The sequence below is a fragment of the Bombina bombina genome, chromosome 6 (genome assembly GCF_027579735.1).
Source record: "Bombina bombina isolate aBomBom1 chromosome 6, aBomBom1.pri, whole genome shotgun sequence".
NCBI lineage: Eukaryota > Metazoa > Chordata > Amphibia > Anura > Bombinatoridae > Bombina > Bombina bombina.
Window position 1 is genome coordinate 227,258,465 of NC_069504.1, and position 26,268 is coordinate 227,284,732.

Sequence of the window (26,268 nt, forward strand, 5' to 3'; positions counted from 1 at the left end):
CTTTTTTTTTAATCTTAGTGATATATAAACTGCAGTTTCAAAGAATTAGGAGTAATTCTTTCATACATCTGACAATACACTTTAACAAAACATAATTGCTGAATTATCATTAAATACTTAAAAAAAAGTTTTAACAAGTACAAGATGTCACTGCTCTCAGTAAATACTTCATGTGCCGATTTGTGCTTTATTCACCAAGACAACTCACTTCTGTATTTCCTTATTTCGTTTTCTTCATTTCTAAAGCAAAAAAAAAGAGAAAAAAAATGCCAACCGGTAAAAAATATGGGTTGGACTGCCCAAAGGCATTGCTGAAGTGCTGGGAGAGTGAATTGACAGAGAAGAGCAGCCTCCTAGGAGGACCAGTACAAACCGCCTGATTCCCTCACCCCTCCCTTTTTCCTAGGAACAGCAAGACCATTCAGTCTATTCTAACTGAAACATCTGAACGTGACACATACAAATTCTACTATTGACTATTACAAGGGTGACAATACAAGAACCTCAGTGGGAGACCAGTCTCAGCAACTGATCAGGTAAACCACTTTAGTATTTTATTCATATTGTGTGCATTCAAGTTCAAGTGCAACATTATGCTCTATATCTGTCAGTGATATACAATAGATATATTACAGTGCACATCTAAAGCAATATCCTGCAGATTACACACAGCATTGACATTATATAAGTAGAATTCTTCCATGTGTCTTTTATGCAACCTATATGATTATTGTAGTACCCAGCATTTCTTCCTTATGGAATTGAGCCTGCCCCAGATTTCAGGAGGAGGTGCCTTCAATTCCACATCTGAATGGTGAAAAAATGACCGTGGCACTGTGACGTGTTCATTGTATACACATAAGCTCAAATCAGACAATTCTGAGAAAATAATCTTCACTACAGTAAGTGGTTTCCTGGTCGTAAAATGGTTTATGGTAAAAATATGTTTTAAAACAAATCTTTTTTTTTTTCTCACTCCCTTGTTAAAAAGAAGTAGTTAAATGTGATATTTGAAGATGAATGATTACATTATGACAAGAGGCACAGTCACCTACTTGTTTATTAAACGTAGGGCTCTTATAATGTAATGGATAGAAACAAAGTAAATATGAATTGACATATTTATTATTTACCGATTATAAACTTAAAAATATAGTAAATCAATAGGGATATAAATGTAATAGTTTGAACATTTTTTTAATTTATATATATATATTCTACCGGCCAGGGCTGTGTGACACACTTGTTCAGACATCCTGGTTAATAAACACTGCTCCATAATATAGTTGTTTAAAAGCACATGTTGATTCAAACCAGGGCACATTTGGTTTAGTAAATACTGTACAGTGTGTCCTGTTTTTCTAATCTAGGACAAAATAAATGACCATATGGTGTCATCTCTACTGCTGTGCTGCAGTTAAACTATATGAAGCACTTTACACTGTAATTCTTCTGTAATAGTAGGGAATTTGTTTCATGCTTTTGTAGATGAACCATATCCTTATGGAAGATAATCAGATACAGAAATTCTTCTTGTGTGCACATGTTGTAGCAGAATAAGGTTGTTTTATAATAGTTAGAGAATACATATCTGCCTCTAGCACTTTTTAAGTTCTAATCGGTTTCACCTTGACTTTCTTCCCCCCTCCCCCAAAAAACTCCTGTATAGCAGAATAAATACCTTTATGGATACAACATAGCAATATGTTTTCAGTACATGGCTGCAATTCAATGATACTGTCTTTATAGAATACATTTATATAGTGCTTTTATCTGAAAAATGTACCTTTCCTCATTTTAATTGTATTCATAATCATTGCTGTCAAAGTATTGGTTACTTGATATTCATCCAGACATAATTGGCTTCAGTTTGTGTCTTTTAAACTTACAAAGTCTCAAGAAGGGGAGTTCTAAAAAAATGTATCCAGAATGCCAGATGTTTGTGATGTTGAAATTCTTATTAAATTGAAAAAAAGATTCCAAACTCCAATAGACAAAGCAAATAGTGTTTAAATTACAAAATAACATTTTGGAGCTACAAGTTACAAATCCACTGTGAGGTATAATATTGAATTCCATTATGATGATCAAGTACAAAATAAAGAACATAATAATATTGTCAGAGGAGTAGCTCACTTGTTAAAGAAACATACTCAAATGTATTTTAAACTATCATTTGTATTAGCCAACAACAGTAGTTTTAAAGAAAATTGGAGTTGTTTTTATTTGAATTAGAACTGAATTAATGTTAATGTGCACAACTGAAACAGCTGAGTTAATGTTAATTGGATAATAGGGGCATTACCTACAGATCTGTTGGTGGAGAGGAGAAAGCCTCCACAATCCTAGCAAAAATAAAGTTGTTTTATTCAGTATAGGAACATTGAAATTGATTGTTTTGGGATGTAACACAGAAAACATTTGCGCACCCTGCCCCTTTAAGGAATATGCAGTGGAAATAAAAGCATTGTATTTCCTATTATCACATAAATTGTATGTCCAAAGTTCTTTGATAGAGATCTCTTTAGGAATAGTAAATACACATTTAATTCAGAGGCATGCAGATCAAATACCTAGTTCCTTCTGGATCTTTTCCAGGAAGCAGTAACTGTATTTCTGAATGAATTGTTTAGTGCTCCAAACGAAGGATACAAAGTAGTATAATATGTAACTTTGAAGTGTCCAACCTTTTCACCAGAAGGGCCACATTGCAGTTAAAGGGACATAAAACAAGTTGGGATAGAGACAAAATATAATAATATGTACTTTAATTACTTTACCTGCAAATTTATACTGCAATGCTTTGCCATTAACCCATTCTTTTAAGTGTCCGAATTGTACAGCTCTAACCCCCCCCCCCCAATTCCTTATATGGCTGTATCTATCTCCACCTTTGCTTTGGTAAAATACAAGACTTGTACACTCATTATCTGCTGGAGCATGCTTAGAAGCTAATAAACTGACGTGAACTCAGTTCAAATACAATGCTTGTGTTTCTGATGCTAAAGACTGATAAGGGGGGAATCAGACTATTCCAGATAGCATGGCTATGTTACTAATTTCGCTTATTTTTGAAAATTATTTGCCAGCAATTTTGAAATAGTTTTTTAGATGCAAACTATTTTTTTACTTAATTAGCCCTTTTAGGATATGCACAGATCACAACATGTGTTGTGGCACTTTAAAATCATACCAAAGTAAACTGTTTGTGTGTGTTGCAAATGTGGATAGGTAGTGTGGTATGAGGTAAGAATGAAAAGGGGCCAATATGTCCTGAAGGTCCACACTGTAGCCTCTGGACTTTCAGCTTAAAAGCCTTGGTGCCAAAAAATAGTACATTGATGACATTTTTTAATACATTAGAGCATTTTAATATTGCACAGATGTTTGCCTCGCACTATGGGCCGAATAATAAAAAAAACTCGCTGGAATGGAGAAAAATCATGCAAAATCTTTATTATTATTATTATTAGCGTTATATCGTAATGTCTCTGTCTCTCCTTCACAACTAGAACTCTGCTCAGTGGATACCAGTTAAATACCCAGAGCAGTCATGAGATCAAATTCCGTATCCAGAACATAAATATGTAATAACAAAAAAACTGTAATGATAAAAATATAACAGTAAAACTGTACAAAGAAAATCTAAATGCACTATAATCAGTACTCCCCTGTTTATACAGTATAACTGCAACTTTCCTTAGTATCTACTAGGACCACAAATGTACTGTGTTATCTTTTGTTCAATTTTTATAGCTCTTGGAAAAGACGATTTTAATCATTGAAACGTGTTGAGCTTTTTTACTTCTTTTTGGGGCTTTAATCACTTATGCGTTTATAATTTTAAAGACTGGAATAAACTATTTACTATTTGGCAGTCATCTCTTCCTTTGATTAAAGCCGTAAGCCGGAACTGGTAGAAAAGTGAACATTTAACCCCTGCAAGACCATTGCCATCATAAGGAACCATTAACCAGAACATGTCATATGCCTTTTATGTTTCCAGATCAGACCTCAGAATAATTGCATTGTCCCCTGTGTTCGTTATGCCATGTATCTGCCCAGATCACACCAGATACGTCTGATAGGTGCCAAAATGAGACCTCAGACCAGATGCATTCCCTCTGAACCTCTTATGCTAGTTAAGTGCCCAGATCAGACAATATGCATTGTGACTCTTGCTCCGAATGCAAGTTAGATGCCCAGATCAGAACATAGACCAGATGTATTGCCTGTGCATCCCTAGTATTCATTAGATGTTCAGACCAAGCCTCAGATAGTTGCATTGCCCTTGCACCCATTATACTGTATAGGTGCACAGAACAGACCAGATGTAGAGATATTTTGCCATTTGCTGTATGCCCCATTTCACATCTCACATAACATGCCACACAAACTACAGCAGTATTTTCACACTTTTCTAGTAGAACCAGCTCACTGAGTAATTGAAACATAACAAAATATCGCTCACCTGTGCCTAGCACCTAATGGCTCTGTCAGTCTCCTTCATCCAGTTTCTTAGGTTACCAAAAAGTGGTTGCCCTGACACTAACCTTTACCCAACCTTGCACAGCATATACAAGGTGACTGTGATTGTGCTGAGCAAACGCCAAATTCTATTTAGCCTTGAGCCAAGTCTGGGTTAAATACAGTGTTAGAAGCAAGTGTGTGTACAATAGCAAAGTACTGTAATTAATTAGATTACTTTGTCAACATTTTGTACATAAAGTGAATGGTTAATCAGGTTTCAGTCCCAACTAATGCTGTTTTCATCTTTTATGTCTTTGTGATCTCAGTTTCATATTTGTGATTTCTAAAGATATTATAAGTTATTGAGCTGATCAGGATACACTGCTTGCAGGAAATTCTAAATTAAGCTCACTATGGGCCGATGATCTAAAATTCTCCTCTCTGTGAGATTATCTAGGTCTTTTCAGTACTATGAGGCCCAGTAAACAATTTTATAAAGGCAAATGTTATCTTGACATAATGTGAGAGACACATACATTTTTAATGTAATGGTCCATGATCCTAAAATGTTTCTGCTGTTAATAACCCTCAAGCTCAGAACTGTTACTCCCTAAAAATAGCACAGAATTATTATTTCCATCGTTAATTTCTAATTTGTGTAATCCAAAATCCAAATATTCACAAATAATAATAAACAAAATAGCAATTTGGGGATTTTAGCGATTTCATGTTAAAGGGCCTGTATGTTGAGTCTATCCTTTCAATAGTGACGTGTTTAGTAATACTAAAAGTGACTTGTGTGCAATTAACTTGTTTTCTAAAACCATACTGATATGTGCATATGTCATTTTAAAGGATTTGAACATGGGCATTATGGGTATAGCGGACATGTCTGCTTGTTGGGTTATGGATTTGGCTAAATTGTTTTAGTGTATTGTGCTTATTATTAATGTCTTTACTGATTGAGCAAGTAGCGTTTGCATCTGTTTGGTAGCATTGCCTCCTAATGGTATCCAATTTGGTGGGGGGAATGTCACTTTGTATTGCCCATGCACAAAACCACTCTTCCATTTGAAACGTTTTTGGGACACTTAGTAATAAGATATACAGCATTGTCTGGGGTTTATTAAGTTACTTTATCTCTGGATTTCAATAAAGCAAAAAACCCGTCTAAATTATGATTGTGTTTAGAACAAACAGGACTGACACAAATATAAAGGGACCTAAAACTCAACATTTTTCTTTCCTGCTTCAGACAGAACATACAGTTTAAAGCAACTTCCTTATGTTACCAAATTTCCTTTATTCTCTCGCTATCTTTTTTGAAAGAGCAGCATTGCACTACTGGGAGCTAGCATTGTGCGAATCAATGACAAGAGGGATATATGTGAAGCCACAAATAAACAGCTAGCTCCCAGTAGTGCATTGCTGCTGACTGCTCCTGAGCCTACCTAAGTATGCATTTTAACAAAGAATACTAGGGGAACAAAGCAAATTCTATAATTGAAGTAAATTGGAGAGTTGTTTAAAATTGTATGTTTTATATGAGTCTCTAAAGACAAATTTGGAGTTTATACTTGTTAAGTATAGGACCATTTATCACAGAACCGATAAGAAAAATGCTGCCAGTGAAAATGGCTGATTATGATTCCATTAGTATAAAAAAATAACTCATTTGCAGCTCTTAAAGGGACATGAAACCCAATTGTTTTCATTATTCAGATATAGGGGCCCATTTATCAAGCTCCGTAAGGAGCTTGTGGGCCCGTGTTTCTGGCGAGTCTTTAGACTCGCCAGAAACAAAAGTTATGGAGTAGCAGTCTAAAGACCGCTGCTCCATAACCCTGTCCATCTGCTCTGAACAGGCGGACAGGAATCGCCGGAATTCAACCCAATCGAGTACGATCGGGTTGATTGACAGCCCCTGCTGGCGGCCCATTGACCGTGAGTCTGCAGGGGGTGGCATTGCACCAGCAGCTCTTGTGAGCTGCTGTTGCAATGCTGAATACGGAGAGCGTATTGCTCTCCGCATTCAGCGAGGTCTTGCAGACCTGATCTGCACCGTCGGATCAGGTCCACAAGACCTTTAGTAAATAGGCCTCATTGCGTATATTTTAAAACAACTTTCTAATTTGCTTCATTCTATTGTTATTCTTTGTTTAAGAAGCAGCAATGCTCTACCAAGTGCTAGCTGAACATATCAGGTGAGCCAATGTCATGAGGCATATATGTTCAGCCACCAAACCGCAGCTAGCTCCCAGTAAGGCATTGCTGTGCCTACCTAGGTATGTTTTTCAACAAAGGGTGTCAAGACAACAAAGAAAAAATAAATAATAGCTGTAAATTGGAATGTTGTTTAAAACGACATGTTCTATCTGAATCTTGAAAGGTTAATTTTAACTTCACCGTCTCAATAATTAGCAAATAATAAATGGTGATCAACCCTGTACTTAGAGGCACTCAATAGTAATAGATTGTAAAATGCTCTTATGCATTAGAGGGCTTTCCTATCACACTGTACACCTTTAATGATTTTATTTATTATTCACAGGGTTTGCTGATTGCAAATGAAAAATCTCAGTGCATTAGGAGTTATAAACAGTTTAAAAAGAGAGGTAATGGAAACTGTAGATGAATTTGAGCTATGGCTGCAGTGTTTAAAAGGGTAGCGTAGGATTGTTTCCAATGTTATTAGAATGCATAAACATAGCAGATCTCTATAGCAACAAGCTTTTGTATTAAATGATTGAAAATGAAACAAAACACATTTGTTTCATATGTTGGCCATTGTAGCTGACTTGCTGCATTTTAGACCCTTACTGTATTGGACATCCGAAACATTAATCGATATTATACTTGACCACAACAACAGGGCACATATTACGCTGTGGTTGACAAACAATGGAGGAGCATTACTAAATAATATTTTTTACTTGCAGTAGCAGTCTAGGGTTTTTCAGTGTATGTATTAATGGGACAGTAAAATCAAAATTGAACTTTCATCCATCAGGCAAAGCATGTCATTTTCAAATTTACTTCTGTTATTTAATTTGTTTCATTCTCTTGGTATCCTTTAGTGAAATACATACCTAGGTAGGCTCATGAGCAGCAATACTGGATGCTAGCTTCTGATTGGTGGCTGCACATATATGCCTCTTGGCTCACATGATGTGTTCAACTAGCTTTCAGTAGGGCATTGCTGCTCCTTCAACAAAGGATACCAAGAGAATGAAGCAACTTTGATTTGTTTAAAATTGCATGCTCTATATGAAAGAATGTTATGTCCCTTAAAAAAATAGCAGCAGAACCATTTAAATATTGTTGAAGTTGTGTTAAACACATATTGCTTTTGTGAAAAAAAGAAGACACAAATCAAATTCTGTAACCTTTTCTTTAAAACATCTGGTTAGACCCCACTGTAATTTAATGGTTGTTTAAAACTAGATTCCCACATTCTCTTTAAACTTTTTTTTCCTTTCTTTTTACTCTCTAGTTACAGCTAGTTTGCATCTTTCCTCCTATACTGACATAAGCAAGTAATAGTGATCTACCATTTGCTTCTGCAGTCAGCAAGCCAATGAGACCAGCCACTTGATAGAGGAATTGCTTACTATTGTTTTACTTCCAGTGTGGAAAATATTTTCTACGTGTTTGAAGAACTTTTCAGAGAAAGAAGACTTTCCAGTCGTATTAAGCAGGTTCACTTGAGTGACCAGATTTCCCAGACCCAAATTCATAACACCTCAGACCCAAATTCAGGGACACCTCATAAATGTTGAGAAGGTGATAAAAAAAATATTGTATTAGTTTATTACTAGTTATGAGCAGAAATGAAGCGCTACTTATTTAGGGCTAGATTACAAGTGGAGCGCTAATATAACACGCAGCCCAAAACATGCAAATTTGCCCATTTACTGGCGCATGATAAATAACCAGTCATTACAAGTGGCTGATTATTTAGTCTGCAAGCTCACAATAATAATTAGCGCTCTGAAAATTAACCAGAGATCAGATCTCTATGATTAAACATTTGCCCTGTGGTTCAGTATCTGTGTGTGTGTGTGTGTATATATATATATATATATATATATATATATATATATATATATATATATATATATATATATATATATATATATACACACACTTTATGCTCTAATATATACCATAAAACTGTGTGGTTAACCCCTAATGTTACATTAGACAAACTTTTGTTTTATTTCCATTTCCTTTAAAAAGAGAGAACACCCTCATCTAGCAACCCTGGGTTTCTTTTTTTAATGCTAGAATACGACAAAGATCAGGAATCATAATCTCTCCAAAAACCCAAATGGATTATAATGAATATAGGTCACTGCTTGCCAGTTGATGTGGAAGTGGGTATTATTAATTTTAAAAACATGTATCAGTGCTAGAAAATAAATAAAGCATCACATGAATAAAAAAAGACAATTTGATTAATTATTTGGAGCCTTTAGTTATTTGTACAAAAATACAGAAAAAAAGAATGTATAATAGAGCAAAAAAACAAACAAAACAATGTTAAGATTTATTTGCTAAAAATAGAAAAAGAAAGAAAAAAATAGAAAATATATATGTTTTGTGTTTTATTCGTTTTTTTTATTTATTTGTTTTACAATTTTGCAGGTGAAAAAAAGGTTTGCCAGGCTGAAACACATATTTTTTTCTTTAAATATGCTAAAGTGTGTTAAATAATACTTATTGAAGTATGTTAAATATGTCAGTAATTATGCAATGCATTACAGAAGATCTGCAATCGAAATACACATTTTGAAAGCATTTAAAATCTTTTTTTTATTGAAAGGGATTATATTGTTAGAGAGTATGAGAAGAGTGCCACAAAAATAGGTTTAGGTGTATAAGTGAAACAGCTTAATAAATGCAATAAATAGCTTAATAAATGCAATAAATCAATATATCAATATTATAGGTAGAATGTATCAATTCAATAATATAATTAAACAATAGTTTATTACACAAAAATGATATACGCATAGGTTAAAAACTGAAAACAATCATCAATATAGTCAAAGGGATCCCAATGACAGAGGTATAGAAATGTAAGAAATGTCAGTACATTTTTGCAGTTTGCAGTCCAGGGAAAACAAATTGAGTATACTTGTTTTATGTCTTCTGCTGTAGCTAGTAAGTAGCAAAAATAAACAAGCTCATACACTGATGAAGCAGTTTTAGATGTTGTCAAGTGATTAATAGTCTGCATATGGATGCTGAAATGTAGGTCAGTGATAAATGATTTAAGTATGATCAGGAATTGTAAAATACATAAGACTGTTCACTAGCCCTTTTTTTTGTCTAGTAAATTGTCTTTGAGATCTGTTGTTATTTGCTTCTAAATATGTTTGTAATTTGTAATAGACACTACTATGAAGAAGAATATCCACAGGTACTGATCTAAAAATCTAGTATAAAACCTTTTTAAAAACTCACTTAGAAGCTCTGAGTTTAGCACTGTTGATGAGGTTTGGCTGGGACACCCAGTGAAAGGGGCTGGGTAAACAAAAATAGCATATACTCCCTACATCCCTCCTTTCACTACATATGAAAAGACAGCTAACATAAACTAGAGCCAACAGTAGTCTGTAAACGTTTGTATACATCTAACACTGTGTGGCTTGGTTACGAGTCTGAAATTTTTATTGAGGTTATAAAAATGTTACATTAGTTGCTATAAATGTGTTATTACACAGCATGAGAAACAACATCAATTACAAGTCAACACAATAACCTGTCAGGTAAAATTACATTAATAAATGCCACCAATACAGACAATGAAAACTGAAACCTCCATTTGAACTATATTAATATTATAAATTGACATTAGGTCTTCTTAGACCTACAGATGGAATTAATAATTTAGCATAGGAATACAGGTAGAACTAATGGCTTTATGTTTCAAGTAATAAAAGTATAATGACTCATTTTCTGTAATCTGAGATATAGCATGATGACCACAAGTTGTAAAACTATGTAAAACTACTAAGCAAAGTTTCATATTGCTGCATCAAAAACATACATTTATACTGGATTGATATGTGGGAGGTGTCTCCAGCAAACTAAATGACATGAGCTATGACTCTGACTACCACTAACCGCATGAAATAGTTAAATTGTTATATATAGTGATTTCAAGTACATCAGAAGAGAGAAAAGAAGGGGAAAAAAGGAAGAAAGGGGGGAAATGGATCAGGGAAGGGGAGGGAAGGTAGTAAATGGTTATCAGACTCATGTCTTCTCATATCCAGGTGTCTCATCCCATCCCAAGTAAAGTCATAATGGAAGGAGCTCCATCCAAGCTCCAAGAGTCGCCCTTTTCTGAGCGCTAACACCACAAAGCAAATAATCCACTCCCTTATTATTTCCCGACTTGACTACTGCAATAACCTACTTACTGACCTTCCTCTTTCCCGCCTCTCCCCCCTTCAACCCATCCTTAATGCCTCTGCCAGGCTAATTCACCTTTCCTATCGCTCTGTATCTGCTGCACCTCTCTGCGAGTCTCTTCATTTGCTCCCCATTCACAGCAGAATTAAATTCAAAATTCTCACCCTTACATACAAAGCTCTCACCAGCACCGCTCCCCACTACCTATCCTCTCTAATCAACAAGTATACTCCAGCCCGCCCACTAAGATCCAACAATGACCTGCTCCTTGCATCTTCGACTATCACCTCTTCCCATGCTAGACTGCAGGACTTCTGTCGTGCAGCACATACCCTCTGGAACACTCTCCCTTGTCCTGTCAGGCTTTCCCCTAATCTTTCTTCTTTTAAATGCTCCCTGAAGACTTTTTTGTTCGGAGAAGCCTATCACCCAACTCAATAATAAATTAATTTTGCTTACCTAACATTTCCCTCATCTAACTCTGCATTTTCTCAATCTTGCAGTCCTCACCTCCTGTTTCTCAATCTCCTACCATTCTAGATTGTAAATTCCCACGGCAATAGGGCCCTTAATCCCTCCTGTATGTGTTTGTAAAATTTTGTCTTGTCTCTTACAAGTTTTATATCATTGTTTTATTTAAATGAATTGTACTCATGGACAGCGCTGCGGAATATGTTGGCGCTTTATAAATAAAATATAATAATAATTGTTAGGTGTCCCCCCAGGGGGGTAAGTGTCAGGTCAGGCCGAAGCCACGGGGCCAGTGTACCACCTGAGGCATATGTAGATTATCTGATAAGGGCCCCTTAGAATGACTCAGACCACGCAGCATTATGATTGAAAGCCAATTCTGTTTATTGCACAGTGCAAGCCTTTCTTATAGTTAAGGGTTAAGGGGATGACACGTTAGGACCGCGTCATCTTACACAGTTATACAGAGCAAAATACAAGGTAAAACTGGAACATGAGTTTCTCATAACAATAATTACATAGTCATAACAGGCTAACATCTGCGGAGACAGCAAGGTTTCTGAACCATCTTATTCTGGGCGTAGGGCCAGGGTACATTGACAAGGCCGAACAGCTAAGGAAACTATCATAACATGCACATAGTTCTCACTACAGAATAACCCAGTATAATAAAGTTTACTCATTACAAAATGGCTACTAGGAACAAGATGGCTGTGAGGAACAAGATGGCTGCCATCAGGTTCATATTACCCCTAACAATAATAATCCAGGTTGTTCAGACATAATAATTAAGGTCAATTTTATTAAGCATCTGAAAGGCATATCGGTCTATCATTTAAATAAAATTAATTAATATGAAAACATGTGAAAATGTGGGGAAGAAGATTTTTTCCAATTTCTCACAATAGTTTAAATAGTCACCAAGTATAGGAGAAGGATCTTGCAAGGTTTTGTCATTTTTGGAAATCCCAAGTGCAGGAGACTTATCTCAGTCTTAGCAAGAACCTCAATCTGAAGACTACAGGCAACCATGAAAACTGCCTGCCATAATGTCCTAAGTTTTGGGCATCTCCACCATATGTGAATAGACACACACAATTTGCCACAACCTCTCCTACACAGAGTAGAGGAGCTTCAAAAGATTCAGTGTAAGATGGCGGGTACCAGATGCCATCTCACAGCTACCTTATAATGAATCTCCCAAAGTGTGGTACGGTAAAGAGTATTTTTAGCAAAAGTGAGGTCCAGCAAACCACTTCATAGGATCCACTGTGAAGTCTAGATCTCTTTTCCAAGCTGTCGGTTGTATGCAGGAGATGATAATGAAAGGATAAGAATCCCTTCATTGTAGTACCTCTTAACCAACTTTGTTCCCAAGGTGTCAGCACTATTAAACCTACTTTAGGAAATCTCTAAGATCAAAGAAGGCTCCCTATTCTATGTTATTCAAAATAAAAAGATGCTTGGATGGAGTATTATGTCCCGGAAGACTATCGAGTTGTTATTACTGTGGAGATCTCTAACATATATTACTTGAGATGTCATCCAAGTATTCAAGGGACACTATACCCAACATTTTTCTTTTATGATTCAGGTAGAGAATTCAATTTTGAACAATATTCTAATGTACTTCTATGCTCTGATTTGCTTCATTCTTTAGATATCCTTTGTTGAAGAAATAGCAATGCACATGAGTGAGCCAATCACACGAGACATCTATGTGCAGCCACCAATCAGCAGCTACTGAGCCTATCTAGATATACTTTTCAGCACAGGATATCAGGAGAATAAAGCAAATTAGATAATAGAAGTAAATTAGAAAGATGTTTAAAATTGAATATTCTTTCTAAATCTTGTAAGAAAATGTTTGGGTTTAATGCTCTTTAACATGCATTTCTTGGAAAACCCTAAGAACACTAGTTAAAGTATGAATGGGAGAAGGGTGAGGAGAAATTATAAGATGGTATCTGATAGAATCCCACAATTTCAATGTTCCCAGCATGATTGGGTGAGTTATTCCTAAATACTTACGAGAGTAAGACTGCAGGCAGGGTAAGTCTATTAACTATAATCCCATCGGGAGTAGTAATCTCTCTATCTCCTGCCATCTATGAGATACATTATGTATACTCCATAACTAAATAGGTCAATCTAGCAGCATCATGGTACAGAATGATATTGGTTATAACCAGTCCACCTATGTTTATAAATCTTTGCAAGGTTAATTTGGATATATGCGGTTTCTTACCTTTCCAAATATATAGAGAAATCATCCCTTGGAGATTATTGAGAATTGTCTTTGGTACTGTGAGAGGTATACATTGAAATAAGTGAGTTTAGGGAGAAACCACATCTTAACAGCAGCTATACGGCCTCTCCAAGATATTTCCTCAAATTCCCATGTGTCTAGTAACTGCAGGAATTCAGGGATATGCTCAATTATTTTTTTTTTTTTAGCTTTGTGTTTGTATCTGTTTGGTGACGTTGCCTCCTAACATCATCCAATATGGAGTGAGTAAGTTTAATGTATTTTACCCTTGCTCAAAACCAATGTTACATTCTAAAACTTTTTTTGTGGAACTATTTAATAATTTGAAAAGTGTTTTCAATGATTTATCAAGTGCTTTTAGCAGGATAACTTGAAAAGTGAATGGCCCTGTAAATGTGTGGTTAAAGTAACAGTGTACTGTATAATTAGTTTCCCTTTAATGTGTTTCCAATGACTTGCTATACCAGCTGCAGAGTAAAAAATGTATGATAAATTGTTCCTTTAGGTTTATTTTTGTATCTTAACCTCTCAATGGGGTTATTTTTTCAATAGCGCTGTCTCGCCACCAGTAGTGAGATTACACTATTTTAGAATGCTTGCAGGAGGGAGAAATGGTCTAATAGTGCGGTCTTGTCACTGGCGTCAAGACCTAAGCTATATAAGAAGACAACACCTTAAGGACTAACAACATACACAATGTGTTGTGGTTGTTAAGGGGTTAAATAGCTGTTTCTTTTCATTGAAACCACAATCCAATTAAATGGGCTGAGCTATCAGGGAGAACAGACTATATTACCTTGCCGCTATATTATTTACACAAAATCCTCCTTATCTCAATATACACAATGAGAGAAAAAATAATGATCTAGGAAATCTCATCAGTACAATGAGGTCCCTCAAAGGATTTTAGAAACACACGTTTTAGCTTAAGAGATGTTGATCTTGATGGTTATGGATGGATATAGGTCCCATATGAGGTCTAAAAAGAATGGCAAACATTTTGTGTGATTTCTCTCTGTGCTGGCAAGTTTTTGATCATCAGGAACTTTATGAGAAAACTAGGAAAATTTACATTTTAGAAACTCTCTGTCCCACCACCCACTTAGAGAGTGATTTATGTGTAAACATACTTGTTTACATAGCTTTTCAAGGAAAAGTTGCTATCTGTAAACAATTTAATACTCTTCAAAAGGTAAAATGGATCATTGGAAACATATTAAAGATGAGATAAAATCATAGTACACTGTCCCTTTAAGTATAAAATCCGAAACTGTGCTAGAATATTAAGTATCTCAGATCTGAAATAAACTGTAAGGGTAAAAACAAAGTTACACAAAACACATAAAAAACGCATTAAAATAAAGTATTACACACCCATATACACTCTTAATAAAAATATATATTATTATTAATAAACATGTTTTAAAAGGGTTAAAAGGGATATGGTATATGGTATATGGTGTATATATATATATATATATATATATATATATATATATATATATATATATATATATATATATATATATATATATATATATATATATAGTATTAGGAAAGAGAAAAACAAGGTACTGCAGACTCTGTTTCCAAAGTGGTTATTTTAATGAACAGTCAAGTGGAATACACGGTCACAGTGTGCAAGGTTGGATCTGACGCGTTTCCCGCATGCTCACATGCGCTTCATCAGAGATGTCAGATTAAATACTGGTGTTAGCCAATAGTGTGTGAGCAAAGCCTAATTGATATTGTGTGGAAAAAACCTGGTGTGCTATTGTTTGGTGCAGAGAAAGGAAAGTGTTAAATGTGAAACTCTCAAAGAAAAACAGTGTTGTTAAACAATGATCATGTAGGCTGTGCATGTAATCAAAACAATATACTACAAATAAATATAATAAATGTGATTTGTGTTTAATTGTGATAATAACATATTATTAAGGGCTAGGTGCTGGAATTGGGGTTTGTGCTATACATGAGAATGTGAGCACAACATGGTCTAACTATCTCCGTGGTGATAGACTGGGTTATATTCTAGGAATTTTTTAGGAATTTTTTCATCAGGACTCACATTATATATAAGAAATATGTGGTTGGGCTCAAAGAGTAAGAATAGGAATGAAGATGAGAAAAAAAGGAAGAAAAAAAAAAGGGAGAAAAAGAGGGGAATGAGGAAGGGTAGAGATAGCAACTCTATTGTTTGGGAATTAGGGAGCTGTTCTTGCTCATTTCTAATATTCCACACTGTCTATGGTCAAACAAATGTTATTATATAATTTAAGTTTTATGATGGCTATATTGCTGGTAATTTGTGGAAATAAGAGATATGGTATGCCTGCTTACCTTGGTGGCAAAATAATTGCTCCAGATGGCAACTATCCTATGCTAAGGTATCTGATTGGAAGTTGGGTTCTTAGGTGATAGCAGGATGGTATAAATGAGTATGGTGGGGTGTGTATGATGTGGGTGGGTGTTTGTTGGGCACAACATTCATTTGGCGTTTATGTAGTAAATACATGATAGGTATATTTCACCAAATATAGTATACTTTTAATGGATATCACGACCATGCTAAATATCACTGGTATTATAAGTTGAAAGTTATAGTTTGCGCTTAAGCAAAATCCGAAACTGTGCTAGAATATTAAGTATCTCAGATCTGAAATAAACTGTAAGGGTAAAAACAAAGTTACACAAAACACATAAAAAACGCATTAAAATAAAGTATTACACACCCATATACACTCTTAATAAAAATATATATTATTATTAATAAACATGTTTTAAAAGGGTTAAAAGGGATATGGTATATGGTGTATATATATATATATATATATATATATATATAGTGTATATACAGAAAGTTATAAAATAAAAAGATAAACGTTATATAAAAGTTAAAAAATAAAAAGAACATTTTCTTCTATGGGAATTTCAAGTATTCCTAACTCACTTCAGGTTTAGGTTTTTGGTCTAATGCAGTGTAAGGTTAGCGTTGTAACAATAACGTTTTTATTTACAGTCACGTATCCAAAGTCCTGAAGTTAGCGCTCCTCAATCTTTCGCTTGTGTACGGTCTTTTTACTTTCAACTTATAATATGCGCGCTAACCAGGCCACAGTAAATTTTTACTTTGAGAGCAGTAAGCATGTGATTAAAATAGTAATTAAGCGCAACACTTGTAATTTGGGCCGTAGTTATCTATAGTCAGCAATACAAATCTTACATGCTGTAATAAATTAACATGCATTTTTTGCATTATAATGTCCCTTTAAAGGACTATTAAGCACAGAAGAATTGCATAATCAACAAATGTATAATAACAAGACAATGCAAAAGCTCTACGTTTTAATTTAAAATGAGTAGATTTTTTTTATGAGAAATTTCAAAGTTTTATTTTCCCTCCCACTGCATCATGTGACAGGCAACAGCCAATCACAAAATGCATATATGTATATTCAGCAAATTCTTGCACATGGTCAGTAGGAACTGGTTCCTCGGAAAGTGTGTGTATAAAAAGACTGTGCACATTTAGCTAATGGAACTGAATTTGATAGTTTTTTTTTAAATTGTGTGCTCTATCTGAATCATCAAACTTTAATTTTGACTTTAGTGTTCCTTTAAGGTTGTCTGATTTCATACTAATTTTGTTGAACTTTGGGTGCATGTGTCCTTTATACAATTTGCACAGATGATGGAATAAATATAAAAGCTATGAATATTTCTTCCTTTTGAGTCAGCTATACAGAGCATAAGTTATATTACAGACACAACCGACCTGCTATTTACGTTGTGAATTAATTAGTGTTACACCCATTATATACACATTCTTCAGTTCCGTGTCAAACAATAAGCACAAGATATGCATATCCCTCTAATATTTGCACTGTACCTTAATTATTACTGCTTCAATAAACCTGCATCAAGCTTACAAAAACATGGACTTTTAAAAATAAATTTCCCACATTCTACTACCTTTCATGCATATTTATAGTGTGCTAATCAGGTGAGATATTGCCAGATATTATACACTAAGGGCCAAAAAACAAGTTTAGCGCAAAATATCTCTTCCGTGAAAGTGATATTTGCTCTCTACTGAGCAATACCAGCAAATGTGCGCTGGTATAACAATTGAGGTGCAATGCGAAGGCAACCTCGGGTTTCCATTGCACGGAAGCATTGCGCTCATGAGAGTGTGCTTCCATAATCTCCAATGGTAGCCTCGCTCTCATGCCTCGTCTCAGCGCAGCAAAGGGGGTAAGTCGCACAGCTATGGGCAACAAATATAAATATATATGTATATGAGTATATACATATATTAGACATGTGCTACGCTTAAAAAAAATTTTGTTTCATTAGTTAAATAAATAATTTTGTTAAATAGTTTTTTCGGATCTGTTCTTTTTTTCGGATCCATTCTTTATTCATATACATTATTCTATTCTGAAGTTTAGAATAGAATAATGCATATGAATAAAGAATGGATCAAAAAAAACTGATGGATCCGAAAAAACTATTTAACTAAACATAACTAATATGCCGGCGATTGCTAAATACAAAATTTAAAACCACCACCGCCACCCACATCACCGACACTAAATAAAGCTATTAACCCCTAAACTGCCGTCCACCCACATAGTCGACACTAACTAAACCTATTAACCCCTAAACTGCTCCCCACATTGCCAACAATACCTAAACCTATTAATCCTTAAACTGCAGTTCCCCGACATCGCCGACACTAACTAAATCACTAAATAAAGCTATTAACCCCTAAATTGTAGTTTCCTAACATTGCCGACACTAACTAAATATATATTAACCCCTAAACCACCGTTCCCAAACATCGCCGACACTAACTAAACTTATTAATCCCTAAACCGCAGTTCCCCAACATCGCTGACACTAACTAAAGCTATTAACCTCTAAAACGCAGTTCCCCGACATCGCCGACACTAACTAAACCTATTAATCCCTAAACCACCGTTCCCAAACATCACCAACACTAACTAAACTTATTAACCCCTAAACCACAGTTCCCCAACATCGCTGACCACTAACTAAATCACTAACTAAATGTATTAACCCCTAAACCGCTGTGCACCCACAAGGCCAACACTGACTAAACCTATTAAACCCTAAACGGCCAGACCCCACATCTCAACATCCTAAATTAAACTATATTAACCCCTAAACCTAACACCCCCTAACTTTAACATAATTAAAATAGACCTAAATTAAAGTTACAATTATTAACTAACTACCTATTTAAAAATAAATACAAACTTACCTGTGAAATAAAAATAAAACCTAAGCTTACACTAATGAAACCTAACATTACTAAAAAAAAACAAAACAACTAAGATTACTAAAAAATTAAAACTACAATTACAAAAAATAATAAACACTAAAATTACAAAAAATAAAAAAAACTATCATTACAAAAAAATAACAAACGAAATTATCCAAAAAAAAATTAAAATTATTCCTATTCTAATACCCCGTTTAAAAAAAACAAAAAAACCCCCACCCTAAAATAAAAAACCCTAATCTATAATACACTACCAAGGGCCCTTAAAAGGGTCATTGCCCTAAAGCTAACAATTTTTTTGCAAAAAATACAAACAAACACCACCTAACATTACAAACCCCCCAAACCCACAAAATAAAATAAAAATAAAAAAATAAACCTAATCTACACATTGCCCCAAAAAGGGCATTCTTTTTCGGCCCATTAAAAATAAAAAATGCCAAATCTAAAAAAAAAAAAAAACCCAAAATAAAACAAATCCAATTACAAAAAATAACAAACAAAATGATCCAAAATAATAAAATGTATTCCTATTTTAATACCCCGTTTTTTAAAAAAAAACACAGCCGGACTTTAGCAACTGTGAGTACTGATTTTGGAGTTAGTGTTAGGTGTTTTTCTTAGATTAGGGCTTTTTTTTATTTTAATGGGCCGAAAAAGAGCTGAATGCCCTTAAAAGGGCAGTAAAAGAGCTGAATGCCCTTTTAAGGGCAATGCCCATACAAATGCCCTTTTCAGGGCAATGGGTAAATAAGTTTTTTTTTGTAGTTAGGCTTTTGTTTTTTATTTTGTGGGTTTGGGCGGGGGTTGTAATGTTAGGGAGTGTCTGTTGAATTTTTTTTTTTAGCAAAAGAGCTGTTAACTTTAGGGGAATGCCCTACAAAAGGCACTTTTAAGGGCCCTTGATAGTTTATTATAGATTAGGGTTTTTTATTTTGGGGTGTTTTTTTTGTTTTTTTTTTTAAACGGCGTATTAGAATAGGAATAATTTTTATTATTTTGGATAATTTCGTTTGTTATTTTATGTTATGGTAGTTTTTTTTATTTTTTTCAATTTTAGTGTTTATTATTTTGTAATTGTAGTTTTAATTCTTTAGTAATCTTAGGTTTTCTTATTTTTAGTAATGTTAGGTTTTATTAGTGTAAGCTTAGCTTTTATTATTATTTCACAGGTTAGTTTGTATTTATTTAACTAGGTAGTTACTAAATAGTTATATTGTAGCTAGCTTTGGTTTTATTTTTATTTCACAGGTAAGTTTGTATTTATTTTTAAATAGGTAGTTAGTTAATAATTGTAACTTTAATTTAGGTCTATTTTAATTATGTTAAAGTTAGGGGGTGTTAGGTTTAGGGGTTAATAGTTTAATTTAGGTTGTTGCGATGTGGGGGCCGGTGGTTTAGGGGTTAATAATTTTAGTTAGTGTTGGCGATATTTGGAAATGGCAGTTTAGGGGTTAATAGGTTTTGTTAGTGTTGGCGATGTTTGGGAACAGTGGTTTAGGGGTTAATAGGTTTAGTTAGTGTTGGCAATGTTTGGAAACAGTGGTTTAGGGGTTAATATGTTTAGTTAGTGTCAGAGATGTCGGGGAACTGCGGTTTAGGGGTTAATTGCTTTATTTAGTCATTTAGTTAGTGTCAGCAATGTCGGGAACGGCAGTTTAGAGGTTAATAGCTTTATTTAGTGATTTAGTTAGTGTCGGGAAACTGCGGTTTAGATTAGAAAAATGAAAAATTCCAAATATGAATAATGGATCCGAAAATTCGGAAACTGATTTATTAATTTTCGGAATTTTTTCGGGATTTGCATGTGTTCGGGGTTGTAGTCTGACACAGTGTTTTGCCTCATACGTCATCTGAAAGGGTGTGTTTGCATCCTCCAATCAGGTGCTGCCTGTTCGGTAAAATCTATTTTCACTTATGACTAACCAGTTTGGTTGATATTTTGAGATTATGGTTATCAATTTAAGTATTGTATGATGTGGGTGCCCCTTGGTTATGTATGCGATCACCACTGAGTCTGTTTTGTTGATTAATACTTTTCTCATTTTGCACATAGGTAATTAGCTTTTGGATTACACATGCTGCTCCCCTATTGGCAGATTGCGGGAGGAGGGCCCTATTAGGCTTTTTAAGGCTCATTATTTCACTGTTTGTTTGTCAGAAGAAGGGGCTTGTTTACCCTGAAACGTTACACTAGAATAAATATGTTTGTGTTTGTTGACTGAAGACCAGTGAGTGCTTTATTTCTGCTCTTGTTATATATATATATATATATATATATATATATATATATATATATATATATATATATATATATATATATATATATATATATATATATATATATATATATATATTTATTTATAATTAGCTGTTAGATGGAGATTAGACAAGAATACATGTTTGTTTGCTCAAATACCTATTAAATAAATTATGTCTAAGTTACTAAGATTAATCAGGGCTAAACATCCTTAAAGGGACAGTATACACCAATTTCCATATAACTGCATGGAATAGACACTACTATAAAGAATAAAATGCACAGATACTGATATAAAAATCCAGTATAAAACTGTAGTAGGTATACGTCGGTATTCTCCTAAAACTTTTTGGGCTTGGTTAGGAGTCTGAAAATCAGAGCAATGTTATTTAAAAATAAGGAAAACTATCCATGTAATAAAAAAAACTTTATGGGCTATATAAATAGATTGTCTACAAAACATTTATGCAAAGAAAAAAATTGTGTATAATGATGTCTTTTAGGTGAAGAGAAGTGGCCAGGCTTCCGCAGTCTTTTTCATTAACTGCACCGGCCAGTGCTTGGAGTAGCAATACTGCACTTAGGGCTAGATTACAAGTGGATCGCTAATTTATTGTACGCCCGTAAATGGGCAAATTCACCCATTTATGGGTGCATGCTAAATAACCAGCCATTACAAGTGGCTGGTTATGGCTACTGCGAGCTTGCGGTAGCAATTAGTGCTCCGAAAATTAACCAGAAGTCAGACATCTGGTTAATTTTAAAAATGTCCCCAAATTGCCCCCAAAGTAAAGTGAGTAGTGCCTTTATTAAAATAAAACATATTAGCATTTTTTTTTCCAAATAATAACTGCCCAAAGCAGTTTCTAGGGGTTAAAGTGAGCGGGTCTGGGGTGTTAGAAAAAAACGGCACTGAAAGTGTCTTTAAATATATATCTATGTGTTAATATGTGTATAATATATGTATATATACGTATATATTTAAATGTGCTGTCCATCGCTGCACGACTACGCTGCGTAGGTTCTGTGCCGTGTATGACGGCATCAGAATGAGGCTCCCATTGGAGACTATGGAAGTGCGCTCCCATGCAATGCCAATGCGATGTCACGTTGGCATTGCGCTTTACTTGTAATACCAGGCGCTGGTAATTCTGAGTGGAGCGCAAATTTTGTGCTTGCGGAAGTGCAATTTTGCGCTCCAATCGTAGTTTAGGCCTTAGTATTTAGAAACCTATTCAGGGTGAAATTGTTGTTTAGAAACCTATTCAGGGTGTCAATCAACTCGATCGTATGCGATCAGGCGGATTGATGTCCACTGCCTCAGAGGTGGCATACGAGTTAAGGAGCAGCGGTCTTAAGACTGCTGCTTCTTAACTTCTGTTTCCGGCGAGCCTGAAGGCTCGCGCAGTAACAGTTACATTCAGGGCCATTCGGCCCTTATTAAATCGGTCCCATAGAGTTAAATATTTTCTCAAAAGTTTTAATTGTGGTAGTAAGTTAGATAACTTAATACATTTGATTGATTTCTTGCAATGTTATCATATCAGAAATCAAGACTGAGATTTAAAGGGACATAAATGTGCAAGAAAATGGTGTATTATAACATGTTATTATTGCACTGCTGCTTGCATATACGTTTGTGTTTAAACCCTACAAAGGGTTAGACACCTACTGTAGTTAACATTACGTGCAGGTCAGCTATGCACAACTCAGAACTAGCTGAACACATCTGATGAGCCACAGTTAAGGTGCATGTTTGTAGCCGCCAATCAACAGCTAGCTCCCAATAGTGCAATAGTGTATTGCTGCTCCTGAGCCTATCTAGATATTCTTTTCAACAAACGATACCCAAAGAACAATCAAATGTTACAATAAATGAAGAGTATTTTAAATGACATGCTCTATCTGAACCAGTTTAATTTTGACTTTCATATCTCTTTAAGGGTATTGTGATTGGGCATCCAGGACATGGTTTTGCATCATAAGCATGGGGTAAATTGCAGGACAAGCAGGCAAAATAAATAATGAAGTATATTTCAAAGTTTTTAACTACACATAATTGCATATTTTGGGGGGATTTCATTTTTTTTATTTTAGAGGTATTACTTTAGTTCAAACGAGTTTAGAAGATTTACTGATATATATGTAGAACAATCACAGTAACAACTATTGAACATGGTTTCAAAGCATTCTGAATTCAATAGTATAATTTAGCCTTGTGGTTTAAAACCCTGAAAAATGAGGCAGTGGAAAATCTCTACAAAGAGAATTATTCAATTTATCAAGGGCAGCTGAGAGTGGAAGAGGAGTATGGCTATTAATATGACCTTTAGATTATTTTTTTAAAGAAATCATTAACTTCTTTAGTAATGGGAATGCCTATTGAATGGGTAACATAGAATCCAACTAGCAGAAGTCAGAGAGGATGTGAACATTTAGAAAGTTGGTATTTTCAAGAGAAAAATACAATTCTATACAATTTACAGATAATGGTCTTAAATGGATAAAGGTCAAAAGCTGGAGAGACCGGTTGTGTTTAGGTGATATTGCTTCATTATAGAGATGAAGCTGTAGGCTATAAATCTCAGTGGATGCTGGAGGGTAGAAAGAGATAACAATATAAGTGAGAGTTCAAATAAATAATGAACTAAGGAAAAATAAGGGTAAGTTAATTTGTTAGGAAAAGGTAGATTAAATGATGTATTACACAGAGGTCGTCACCTGTAGCTATGTAACTGGCCATGTAATGTCACATAACCCAGCTGAACAAGCCATCTAGGTTCCTCTCATACATAATACTGAGCAATACATTCTTCATCTGTTTGTACTGGAAAGTCGTTGATAAAGATCAATTTAAAGGAACACTAAAGTCAAAATTATACTTTTAAGATTTAGATATAAAACATGTAGTTTCAAGACTTTCCAAAGTATTTCTATTATCAAACTGTGCATAGTCTTGTTATATGCACACTATCTGAGGCACCAGTTCCTACTGAGCATGTGCAAGACTTCACAGTGTATACGTATATATGAGACTGTGATTGGCTGATGATTGTCACATGATAAAGGGGCTGGCATACTGAAGTCAATTTTGAAATTTGTCAAAAAAAATCTACTGCTCCATTTAATATTCAGAATAAGTTTTATTGCATTGTCTTTGTATTGTTGGTTATGCAATTTTACTGTATTTACTGGTCCCTAATGTGATGGCCAGTAGACAAATATGTATATCTCAAGTAGAGGGCTCGAAAACTAATGTACAGTGCACTTATAATATTGCTTACATGAGCAATAAATGTAAAGAATGGCAGTGAAGATATATTGTTACTTTACTTAAAGGTTTATGTACAAAATGCAAATAGAATTGCAAAAAAGGAGCAGATTGCCAGACTCTAATAGTTAATATACATCAACGTATAAATCAAGAAAAAATTATCTTTCAATTTTACATACATTCACACAAGATAACTTTATTGGGTAAATAATAAATAAAGTCCAACCGGACTGTACATGCACACACACACTGTTAAAAATAACTTGAACTCAGTATGATAATCAGTGAATTATAGTGGCAGCTATTGTCAGTCAAAATAACAGTCTCTATTTTGATTACTGTTGTATGACAATATAACGTAACCCTTTCATAAGGTATTGCCACTTTAAATTATACTAGATAGTTTAATTATCAGCTTTCCGCTAGGTATTATAACCTGCAATACATTTATCTTTAACATATCTATATATGTATACTGTTGAAATACTCCTAAGCAGATATATTATTAAGATATCGCAGTTTGACAAAGTACGGGGGCGGAGCCAACAGCCAAAGCAGTCAGAAGCATAATCCTAGAGCTCCTAGGCCTTAATTAAATAAAATAGCTATATCTAGCAAAATTCCAGCTAATTTGGTACCTGAACTATAGCTAACCAGTCTTTGTTTGAAAGATCTTCTGCCCAGACAGAATTATGCCACTAATTCGAGGGTTGGTAACCCCTTCAGGAGAGACCCGCCACACCGAGAGCAGCAAAGCATGTGGGGCCTACTCCACTACTATCAGTTCCAATACTTGCGGGACAACTACAGAGGATATTCCTATAATGGAGGAAGACTACGATCTATTGTATCTCTTATTACAAGACTTTAACTGTCGGATGGCAATCTGCTATTCAGACTTATCAAATACATTGGATTCAGCAATGAGAGTAACGGCCAGTGACGCTCTACTTAACCGCGACTATGGAGACACACAGAAGGGATCACCTTTGGAATGCCTGTCGACGACACTGCATCAGCCCCCTCTACTACACATAAATTGCGAAGATTTGGGGGATTCACAACTTAGCCGATATAGCCCATGCCTCATTGGCCACACAGCAGATAAGTTGAACACCGACGCAATTTCAGGATGGGCCTCACAGAGCGCTAGGCTGAGACAGTCATCTGAGCCCAAATCATACCGTTCGGTAATGAAGGTACATTGCTTGCCACCGGATGGTGGAGAGACGTTGCATTGGTGCAGTGGGGATCTAGAACCTACACTTAAACGGGCCGGCACTGGAAGGAATGCATCAGCGAGCCACAGGTCCTCTCCTTCAGACCCAGCCATGGGGGATATACTTATCAATAAGCAGGGGATCGCTGACATTTCGACGCTAGCAGCTTGGAACACACGCGACATGGAGTCGCGTGATCTTTGCCCTGCCGGTCCATCAAAGCTCATTAAGCCTAAACAGTCCTCAGAAAGTTTCACAGCCCTCTGTGTGCAGACCCATGAGTTCTACTTTCTAAATGATCTCTTTAGCGATGCACTATCTCTGCTAATAAAGTTTCATATGGACATTGCAATACTTCCATACGCACCTGGAACCCCATTGGATTTTCTTGCTAAGACACAACACACACTCCAGTTTGCAAGTAAAAACAGGCCTGGTGCAATATGTATAGCGCTCTTATCCACAACCGTTCCTATAATAACAGCTCCAATGAAGGCAGAGCCTGAGCCGCAGATGAGTCGGGCTGACACTTTCCCTCAGAGTGGCAGGGACTTTCTTGGTCAGAATCTGAAC

The 26,268-nt window shown here is 35.1% G+C and overlaps 1 protein-coding gene across 1 annotated transcript in view; it reads left to right on the forward strand.

Annotated features, from left to right (window-relative positions):
- The first annotated feature begins 382 nt into the window (after positions 1-382).
- SLC16A7 (solute carrier family 16 member 7) overlaps positions 383-26,268 on the forward strand; it is a 150,788-nt gene continuing 124,902 nt past the window's right edge. The window contains exon 1 of the mRNA XM_053716748.1: positions 383-536. The gene's annotated coding sequence lies outside the window, so the exon portion shown is untranslated. The remainder of the gene's footprint in view (positions 537-26,268) is intronic.